Raw genomic sequence first — 10825 nt, 5'->3', positions numbered from 1 at the left:
GAAATCGTATGATATTTGTCTTTCCCGGACTGACTTACCTCGCTTCGCGTAATGCACTCTAGTTCCATCCCCATCTTTGCAAGTGGCAAGACTTCATCCTTTTTTATGGCTGAGTAATATTCCGTTGTATATGTATTATCACGTCTTCTTTTTCTTTTTAAGTTTATTTATTTATTTTGAGAAGAAGAGGCGGGAGGGGCAGAGAGAGGGAGGGAGAGAGAGTGAATCCCAAGCAGGCTCTTCATCGTTGCCGGTGGGGCTCGAATCCATGAACCATGAAATCATGACCTGAGCCAAAACCAAGAGTCGAATGCTTAAATGACTGAGCCACCCTGGCGCCCCAATTACCACGATCACATCTTCTTTATCCATGCACCAGTTGATGGACATTTGGGCTCTTTCCATAGTTTGGCTATTGTCAACAATGCTGCTATAAACAGCAGGGTGTATGTAACCCTTTGAATCAGCATTTTTGTATCTTTTGGGTAAGTGGTAGTGCAGTTGCTGGATTATAGGGTGGTTCTATTTTTAACTTTTCGAGGAGCCTCCATACCGTTTTCTAGAGTGGCTGCACCAGCTTGCATTCATTCCTGTCAACAGTGTAAGAGGGTTCCCCTTTCTCTGCATTTTCCCCAGCATCAGTTGTTTCCTGTGTTGTTAATTTTAGTCATTCTGACGGGTGTGAGGTGATATCTCATTATAGTTTTGATTTCTATTTCCCTGATGATGAGTGATGTTGAGCATCTTTTTAATGTGTCTGTTAATCATCTGTATGTCTTCTTTGGAAAAATATTTATTCATGTCTTCTGCCCATTTTTGAACTGGACTATTTATGTTTTCGGTGTTGAGTTTGAAAAGTTCTTTATAGATTTTGCATCTTTACAAGATTGTATCCAATATGTCGTTTGCAAATATCTTCTCCCATTCTGTAGGTTGCCCTTTAGTTTTGTTGATTGTCTCCTTTGCTGTGCAGAAGCTTTTTAGGTCGATGAGGTCCCAAGAGCTCATTTTTGCTTTTGGTTCCCTTGCCTCCAGAGACATATCTAGTAGTTGCTATGGACGATGTCAAAGAGGTTGTTGCCTGTTTTCTCCTCCAGGATTTTGATGGTTTCCTGTCTCATATTTAGGTCTTTCATTCATTTTGAATTTATTTTCATATATGATGGTACACTTAAAAATTCCTTTTAATGTTTATTTACTTAATTTTTAAATGTTTATTTATTTTTGAGAGAGACAGACAGAGCGGGAGCGGGAGAGGGGCAGAGAGAGAGACAGAATCCAAAGCAGGCTCCAGGCTCTGAGCTGTCAGCACAGAGCCCGACACGGGGCTCGATCCCACGAGCTGCAAGATCATGACCTGAGCCGAAGTCGGACACATAATTAACTGAGTCACCCTGGTGCCCCGATCCTGGAGGCTTTTTAACCCCACACAGAAGGCGATGTGATGGATTTGGGGACCATCTCCCTGGTGGCGGTGAGGAGGCCAAGCTGGAGGCGGGTGAGGCTGGGGTAAGGGGAGGGTGACAAGGCGGATACTGTAGTAACCCAGGCCGACGAGGAAGAATTCTCTGGAGGGTGTGTGTGAGCCAGACTTGGGGACAGCTCTTCTGGAAGCTGTATGCCAAGGTGGGGAACAGCTGACTTGTCTTCGGCCTGTTGTTTCCTAGTCACGGCACTGGGTGTGTTCATGCTTAGATGCCCAAGTTGATTTTTGGCCCAGATCTTTGGTGTGCAACTGGGAATGGCACATAGTATTCGTCTGGGGCGGGGTGGAGGGAAAGATTCTGAGGCCTCGTCGAGCCCTGCAGGGAGGGATACTGTGACTAGAGATGTCTGGAGTGGGGTGGAGGCAGGACACCCCTGATTTAGACCCTTGTCTAACGTGAAGCTGTAAAGAGGCACGAAATGGGCACACTGCTCTCCTCTTCCCCTTTCTAGCGAATGAAAATAACGACGATTCAAATTGCTTAGGTAAAAGAAGGAACGTTCTAGAAGGTGGCCCATGACTCCAGTAACTGGGGAAGAGGCAGGGGAGTGTGGAGGGAGCCCCTCTTTCTGCCTCTTCCACTCTCTGTCCACTCTCAGTCCAGAGTGGCTTCCTCTCGGGGTGGGGGTAAGGCTGTACCCCTTCCGAGCCTCCTACCTCAGCTGCCACCACCAGAGGAGCTCTTCCCAAAGTTCAGGTTCAAAGTCCCCGGGAAAGGTTCTGTGGGGGAACGCTGGCCTGCAGGTCTGGCACATAGAACAGGGGTGAGGGCTGGGGTTTGCCTCTGTGCACCTCACACCTCCTGTCAGAAGGCCTCTGTGGCGGGCCAAGCAGCCATCCCAGAGTGCGTTCACGTCGGTTCATTGGCCGAGAGCAGCTTGCCCATTTCGTGCCTCTTTACAGCTTCACGTTAGACAAGGATTTATTAAGGCCCGTAAGCAAGTGTGGACACCTTCTTTTCAAAGGAACAATCACAGCAGAGAAGGAGAAAGTTGGGGGCCATTTTCAGATGTTGCAGTGCTGACCCCCTCTCTCCCCTCATCCAAGGCCTCAAATCTCCGATTTTCTCAGCTATAGCTATTTAACTGACTGGTAATTTCCGGGATCCCCTGTGGAAACAGGCAAATACTAGGGCTGTGTTTTCTACCAAATATTTTCTCTTTGCTGGGTAAACAAAGCAAAGGTTCTGTAAATGTTGCAGGGATTACACTCAAATAACCTATGGAGGTTGTCACGGCCGGTACCGTTAACCGAAACCTCCACAGACCAGGGGCAAGACCCGTGTTCTGGCCCTGGCTCTTTCGCCCCCCGCAACAGGTGGTGTGGACCGGGCTGCCGGGGTCCAGGAGAGAAGCCCAGGTTTGAACTCTGGTGCTCACTACATTGCGACTGTGGTCAGGCCCCCAAATCTTTGAGCCTTGGTTTCCTTGCTCTGGAAACTAGCCTAATAGTGTCACTTTATTAAGTCCTTTTTATTTATATGATTCTGTGAGCATATTCAGTGAGGGTGTCATACTCGTTTGCTAGGGCTGTGATAACAAATTACCACAAAGTGGGTGACTGAAGTCAACAGAAGTTTATTCTATCATAGTTTGGGAATGTTCTTCCCATTCCCAGACCTACTCCCCAAAGATAGCCACTCTTGTTCGCTTCTTAAGGCCTTCCAGAACTTCTCCCAGTAGATCGAGTGTACACACATACACAAATATGGCCCTAAGCTTTCCAAGTTGCTCTACAAATTGTTCTCCAGTTTGCTTTATTCACGTCATCGCGCATCTTGACATGGCTTCCTCTTACTTAGATCAGCCTCATAGTTTAAAAAAATTTTTTTTAAATTAAAAAAAATTTTTTTTGTAACGTTTATTTATTTTTGAGACAGAGAGAGACAGAGCATGAACGGGGGCAGGGCAGAGAGAGAGGGAGACACAGAATCGGAAGCAGGCTCCAGGCTCTGAGTCGTCAGCCCAGAGCCCGATGCGGGGCTGGAACTCACGGACTGCGAGATCGTGACCTGAGCTGAAGTCGGACGCTTAACCGACTGAGCCACCCAGGCGCCCCTAAAAAAATTTTTTTTAAGAGAGAGACAGAGACACAGAGAGACAGACAGAGCATGAGCAGGAGAGGAGGGGCAGACAGAGAGGGAGACACAGAATCCAAAGCAGGTTCCAGGCTCTGAGCCGTCAGCACAGAGCGCGACATGGGGCTCAAACTCACAGACCGTGAGATCATGACCTGAGCCGAAGTCAGACGCTCAACCGACTGAGCCACCCAGACGCCCCTCGTTCTTTCTTTTTAAACACTTTTGTAAGACTTTGTGGTGGGGAGCTGCACTGTGATTTATTAAACCAGTCTCCTGTCAATGGGCATTAATGCTGGTCCCAGTCTTTTCTAATTACAAACAGTTTGACAAGTGAATAATCTTGTACATGTTCCATTTCCAGTGTGTGCAATCAGTCTGTAAGATTGATTTCCGGAAGTGGAATCGCCAGCTCAAAGGCCGTATGGATGTATCACTTGGTTCAGTATTCCCAAATTTCCTCCTAGAGCAGCTGAAGATGATCTAGAATGTGTCCCTACATTTTCTCTTACTGCTTTTATGGTTTCTTTTCCTCAATTCCTTAAATGAGCTATTTGCATGTAATAAAAGGCACAGATTTTGAGTGCACTATTCAATGAGCTTTCGCAAGTATATATACCTGTGTGGCCACCAGTCCATCGAAATCTAGAACATTTCCATTCCCCGCAAAAGTGCCCCTCCCTCCTTAGGCAACCACTGTTCTGATTTCTGAGATTTGCTGGTTCCAGAACGTCATCCACGTGGGATCACACAGTGTATCCTCTTTTGAGTCTGGCTTCTTTTGTTCATCATATTTTTGAGGTTCTTTGTGTTGCTGTGCATTTTATCATATGATTTGTATTGGTTTTCTATTGCCCCCGTACCAAATGCCACAGACTTAGTGGCCACATAAGTGAGTTGTGTCACAGTCTATGGGTCCAAAGTCTGGGTCAGTTTGGCTGAGGTCAGGGTGTTGGCTGGCTGGGCTCTTACAGGAAGGTCTGCAGAGAAGCGCCTTCTAGGCTCATTCACGCTGCAGGCAGGATCAGTTCTTGCAGCTGTAGTGTTGAGGGCCCTGTGTCCTCACTGACTGTCACCCAGGGGCCTCTGTCAGGTTCCAGGGCCACCTACCTTCCCCTTGACGTTGCCTTCTCTCCACCAGCAAGGCAGTCAGTGATGGGGCCGGGCTTTCCCTAGTTGCATGTCACGTGCCACATCTCTCCCGCCTTCTTCCCTGGCATCTTCCTGACTCCAGCCAGAGAGGTTTTCTGCTTCTGATTAGGCTGGGCTCACCCAGATCGTCCAGGATGATATCCTTGTCTAAAGGCCTATAATCTTAACTACATATACAAAGTCCCTTTTGCATTCACGGGTTCTGGGGATTGGGGCACGGGCAGATTTGGCGGGGGTGTGTGTGTCCATTGTTTAGCCTAGCACACGCTATGAGTTAGAAATTTAACTTCTTTTCCAGATGGTCAGCCAGTTGTACCAAAGTGATTCATTCTTTTCCTATCTATTAAAAATGCGTCCCTATCACACATGGAGTTCTTTGATAGTAGTATATATTTGTTTCTGGATTTTCTATTTTGTCCCACCCATCTGCCTACTCCCATGTTAGCATCATCCTTTAAAAATCAGATAAGTTTTGTAAATATATTTTAAAATGTTAGAGATTTTCTCTTGATCCTTTTTTCTCTTTTTCCTGTAGAATATATTTCTACTTGGCACATCCCTGACGGTCACACGTGATCCATTGTCAGGCTTCTGTGTGTTTCCCCAAATTGGCTACTTTATACCGTTCGATTCAGTGCCATCAGAATGGATCCTCAGGGGCGAGGCTGTGTGTGTGTGTGTGTGTGTGTGTGTGTGTGTGTGTGTGTGTCTGAAAGATAATTCAACGTTATATCCGTTTGTGTTGGAAACCAGAGCTTTCTATATTTCTTTAAATTTTTTTTTTAATGTTTATTTTTGAGAGAGACAGAGAGCAAGTGGGGGAGGGGTAGAGAGAGAGGGAGACACAGAATCTGAAGCAGGCTCTAGGCTCTGAGCATTCAGCACAGAGCCTGACGCGGGGCCTGAACACACAGACCGTGAGCTCATGACCTAAGCTGAAGTTGGACGCATAACCGACTGAGCCATCCAGGGACCCCTAGATCTCCTATTTCTGTAACGCAACGCAAGGTTAATTTTGACTCAAAGCTTTGGAGTTGACTCTTCCTGCCCTTTAGTCCCATGGAGAGTGTCGGCCTCCCGAATGGGCCTTACACTGGTTCATTTCTCTCCATCTTGCCTGCAGCCAGCATGATGGAGTTAGTTTTTGTTAATCCCCAGCTCAAAAGCCTCTGGTGCTGTACTGTCCAGTGTGGTAGCCATGGGTCACAGGTGGCTGTGTAAATTAAGGTTAGTGAAGCTGAAACAAAAAATTCAGTTCTTCTGTACCAGCCATATTTCAAATGCATAATAGCCACATGTGGCTGGTGGCCACTGTCTTAGTACAAAACAGAACATTCCCATCATCATAGAAAGTTGGAGTGGACAGGGCTGCTTTCTCAATCGTATTTAAGATGAATTCTGGTATTCTCGGTTGGCCTTCATGATCCCAGATTATTTATCTCTTACAGCAATTACCAATTACTTCCCAGCCTCACTTCTGTCCCCACCCCCTGGCAGTTCTTGAACGATGAAGCTCAGGGCCTTTGCATATACTGTTCCCCTGGCGCTATTCTTCACTGGGCCAACTACTCACTTTTGGGGCTTGGCTTACATGTCACTTGCCCTCCCCATTCTATTTTTTTTTTTTTAATTTTTTTTTTCAACGTTTATTTATTTTTTTGGGACAGAGAGAGATAGAGCATGAATGGGGGAGGGGCAGAGAGAGAGGGAGACACAGAATCGGAAACAGGCTCCAGGCTCTGAGCCATCAGCCCAGAGCCTGACGCGGGGCTCGAACTCACGGACCGTGAGATCGTGACCTGGCTGAAGTCGGACGCTTAACCGACTGCGCCACCCAGGCGCCCCGCCCTCCCCATTCTAAAGTTATATTCTCATTTTATAAGCTTTCTTTTACCCTCTACTTTTCTGTTTCAGAAGAACAATCCGTTAGCTATAATATTTGTGTGGTTATTTATTTTATGTCCATCTCTCTAACAGACAATAAACTTCTTGCAGGTGAAATAGTGGTTGCCCTTTCACCACGAAACCCCCGATGCCCAGGACAGTGCCTCACCCAGGTTAATTCCATGTAAATATTAACATTGGATTAATCTAAAGTTCTAGATCCTCTTGAGAGGCACGAATATGTTGGGTGAGTAAGTGAAAATTTCATTAAAAGAGGCATAGCTTTAAAAGCAGTCAAGAGACCCCACATATTAGGGAGATTGTTATTTATTTACGTTTAGGATGTAAATTTCACAAGGGTGGTTTGGAGCTGAATTAGTCCATTGGTTTTCGAATCACCATCCTGACTTTGGTGAACACGTAGTTGGGGGTAATTGAGGCTATAAATTAAGGTGGAAGTCATTTAAAGTTGTTGGATAAAGGGGATTGGCTGGATTAGGACAGCCCTGGGGTTTATGGCAGGCCACTGAGCTGGGCTTTGGTGGGTTGGTGCAGGCTGGTGAGACGTCTGCGGGGTGGACACGGTGATCTGGTCTTTCTTGTTCTAATTAAACACCCAGGTAGAAAAAGCTTGGGTCCAGCACCTCATACTTTTCCACAGGCCTTTTGAAAAAAATTTGGGTGAGTTTCTCCAGAAAACCTCTACTCTTCCCCATCAGCATTTACAAGCCTTCCCCCGGGGGGAGGAGGGGGGGAAAGAAAAGAAAAGAGAAGAAAAGAAAAAAGAAAGAAGGGCAAAGAAAACAAACTGGAATCTCCAGAATGAGTTCTGACTTTGGATTTCTATCCCAGACTGCCTGTGGCCACCTTCTCTCCTGTGGGGAGTAGGAAGGAGTCAGTTTTAAGAACTGTTCCCCCTGGCCTTGGTTCAGAACTGTCTATCCCCAGCATTCCAGGGTTCGTCTTAAATCATTGACTGTCTTTGCAGGGTTTTTTGAAAGGATTTTCATAAAAAAGAAAAAAAAAAAAAACCCAAGAACACGAAAAGTGAATTTGCTATCAAGATTTCTAGTGCTCAGATGACGTATGAAGGTAAAGCCTCCCTGTGCCCATTTTAGTGGCCCCACGCCCAACCCTGTCTGAAGTTTTTGCTCTATTCCTATAAGTCAGTTACAGGGTTTCATGTGTATATAGACAACAAGTAATAAAAGCTACAACAACCTGGATCTGCTTTGTTTCAGACTTGCTGGTTTAAAAAAATCTGCCGAGGGCACTTGTATTTTTCTTATTTCTACTTCCTAGGGTGTAGCCAGGCAGCTCATGACACCTCCCCACAACTGGACCTTGAATCCTGATGGGGACACAGTGAAAATGACTGCCAGCCAGCACCACAGCTGTGAGACTATCTACTTTGGGCTTTCATCACACCAAAAAAAAAACCCTGGAAGTGAGGGCTCGGTGCCAGCCAAATCATCACATGCCTTGGGGATTGACTGGGTGCTGACCTTTGAGCCCCTGTCCTGGCCTTTCAGACTGTAGTTCAAGGTCACATCACCTAGGCACTGTAGGCACTGTAGTGCCACGACTTTCTGTGTCACTGTGGCAAGTAGCTTAACTTCTCTCTGCTGCAGTGTCCCTGTGTGTCAAATGGGGATGCAGTCATGACTCCCTCGTGGGTTTTCTTGTAAGAATGAAATGGCGTGATTGATGTCAGGCACATAGTAGGCACTTGGTACGTATTAGCCATCAACTATATGTCATTACCATTTGTACTTAACAATTTATTCTATAAACAGACTGCCCGGTTGCTCAGACTCAACCACCAAGCCCTCTGTGTTCTAAGGAAGAGATATAAAGCACTCTTCCCTATCATGAGACCGTGGCTGCTAACAAATCCTAATAAGAAGCCAAAAGCCGGGGCGGGGAGCCTGGGTGGCTCTGCCGGTCAAGCATCTGACTCTCAGTTTCAGCTCAGGTCATGATCTCGCTCTTTCCTGAGTTCGAGCCCTGCCTTGGGCTCTGCGCTGACCGTGCGGAGCCTGCTTGGGATTCTGTCTCTCTCTCCTGCTCTCTCTGCCCCTCCCCCACTCACGCTGTCTCTATCTGTCTCAAAATAAATAAATAAAAACTTAAAAAAAAAAAGAGGCAAAAAGCCTTCTGTGTGGCTGGCAATCCCCCTATTTCCTGTGACGTCATTTTACCGAGAAAAAGCAGAAACAAGAGAAGGAATACATTTGATGTTTGCTCACCTAACATTAAAAGCTCACTGTTGGTGGAAGCAACCCGAAAATTCTGACATGAATTGTTTTTATTGTATTTGTAAATAAAGTGGAAATGTTTTGTGTTTGAATTCTTCAATTAAGCCCTTAAAGAGTCTCATTTTAATAATATTTATATTCTGATTATTAATGTACATTGTAGAGCAGCTGGGAATTCAGAAAAGTACAAGAAGGAAAATTAAAACCCTGCCTAATCTCAATGGTGTTTCATTTTGGCATATTTTCAATATATTATATGTGTTAAAAATTCAATTTGGGATTATACACCTATTTATGTAGACTGTACTTTTCATTTACTAACATAGCCAATCATTAAATGTTCTTTTACAACATGATTTTTTAATTAATCGTGTGGTATTCTCCCATATAGATATATTTTTTTAAATTTTTTTAATGTTTATTTATTTTTGAGAGAGACAGAGACAGAATGCAAGTGGGTTAGGGGCAGAGAGAGAGGGAGACACAGAATCCGAAGCAGGCTCCAGGCTCCGAGCTGTCAGCACAGAGCCTGACGTGGGGCCCAAACTCACAAACTGTCAGATCGTGACCTGAGCGGAAGTCAGAAGCTCAACCAACTGAGCCACCCAGGTGCCCCCCCCCCCCATATGGGTATTCTATAACCGATTCAAATCCATTACGAGTCATAGGACATTTAGGGTTATTTCCACATTTCACTGTGGCAAACATCTGTAAGACTGAATCTGTCCGTGATGTAGTACATTTCCCCTCTAAGCAGTATATGACAGCCCCTGACATTTGGGGTCATTCTTTTAATTCTTTAAGTATTTCCCCATGATACCTTGTTGCTGTAATTCTTCATTTCTTTGCTCTCTAGTGAGAGTGATCTTTTTTGTTCACTCTCCATATATTTAGAAATTACTTGTATTCCTCTGTGAATCATGGGCTTACAGCCTTACACATTTTGGACAAATTTGTGGCCTTTTCTTGCAGTGGAGAAGTATTTTTTAAAGTTTTTATTTATTTCGAGAGAGACAGAGAGAGAAAGAAAGAGCTAGCAGTGGAGGGGCAGAGAGAGAGAATGCCAAGCTGGCTCTGTGCTCATGTCGGAGCATGACGTGGGGCTCGATCTCACAACTGTGAGCTCATGACCTGAGCCGAAATCGGGAGTTGGACGCTTAACTGACTGAGGCACTCGGGTGCCCCGGGGAGTTATTTCTAAAAGAGGCATATTGGGACACCTGGCTGGCTTAGTCAGTAGAACATGCAACTCTTGATCTTGGGGTTATGGGTTCAAGCTCCTCTCTACTACCTTTGCTCAGCAAACATTCCTGGGGTCCACGGACAGGTGAGGCTCTGGACGCTTGTCTCCGACTACACATCAGAGAGAATCAGTAACAGGCAACCTTCTGGGTTGCCTGGGTTTGGCATTCCTTCTGGGTTTGGCATTCCAATCTGTTACACCATGAGTATTTAAATGGCCCTCATATGCTAGTCTGTAGGGCTACAAAGACGAGTAAGACAGAAGTTATGACTTGGAAGAAGTAATCTCGGGGACAAATACTCTGGGGATTATATTAGAGTGTTTGAGAAAGGGGAGAGGGCGGAAGAGGCAGTGGCTGTGGCCCTGTGTCCCAACCCCTCGTATATGGAGGCCTCTAGACCTTTCCCCCCCTTCCAAGAGGATGGGAGGGCTATCCACTGAGTTTTGCTGCTGCCAATAGTCGATGCGGTGCAGTGGTCAGGAGCAGAAACTTGGCCATCAGGTCGGAACCGGGGGCAGGTGACTTGAACCTCCAGGAGCCTCAGTTTCCGCCTCTGCACAGCGGGGACGGTGCCTCCTTTCGGGGCTGGGGCCGTGGTGGGTGGGTAAACAAGAAGGTAACAACAGTGCCAGTTTCGGGAACAGCCGCCGCTTCTCAGGCACACACGACCTGCCAGGTGTCAGTGGGGGGGGGGGGGGGGGGGGGGGGGGGGGGGGGGGGGGGG

The 10825-nt window shown here is 46.2% G+C and overlaps 1 long non-coding RNA gene across 1 annotated transcript; it reads left to right on the top strand.

Moving 5' to 3' along the window:
• Positions 1-6566: 6566 nt before the first annotated feature.
• LOC121033448 (uncharacterized) lies at positions 6567-8409 on the top strand. Its single transcript, XR_005791913.1, has 2 exons — positions 6567-6846; positions 7220-8409. It is a non-coding gene; the product is annotated as an uncharacterized LOC121033448 (long non-coding RNA).
• The last annotated feature ends 2416 nt before the right edge of the window (positions 8410-10825 follow it).

Source organism: Herpailurus yagouaroundi, unplaced genomic scaffold, assembly GCF_014898765.1.
Source record: "Herpailurus yagouaroundi ecotype Mexico unplaced genomic scaffold, PumYag 159, whole genome shotgun sequence".
NCBI lineage: Eukaryota > Metazoa > Chordata > Mammalia > Carnivora > Felidae > Herpailurus > Herpailurus yagouaroundi.
Note: the sequence above shows the minus strand (reverse complement) of the source record. Positions and strands in the feature narration are given on the sequence as shown.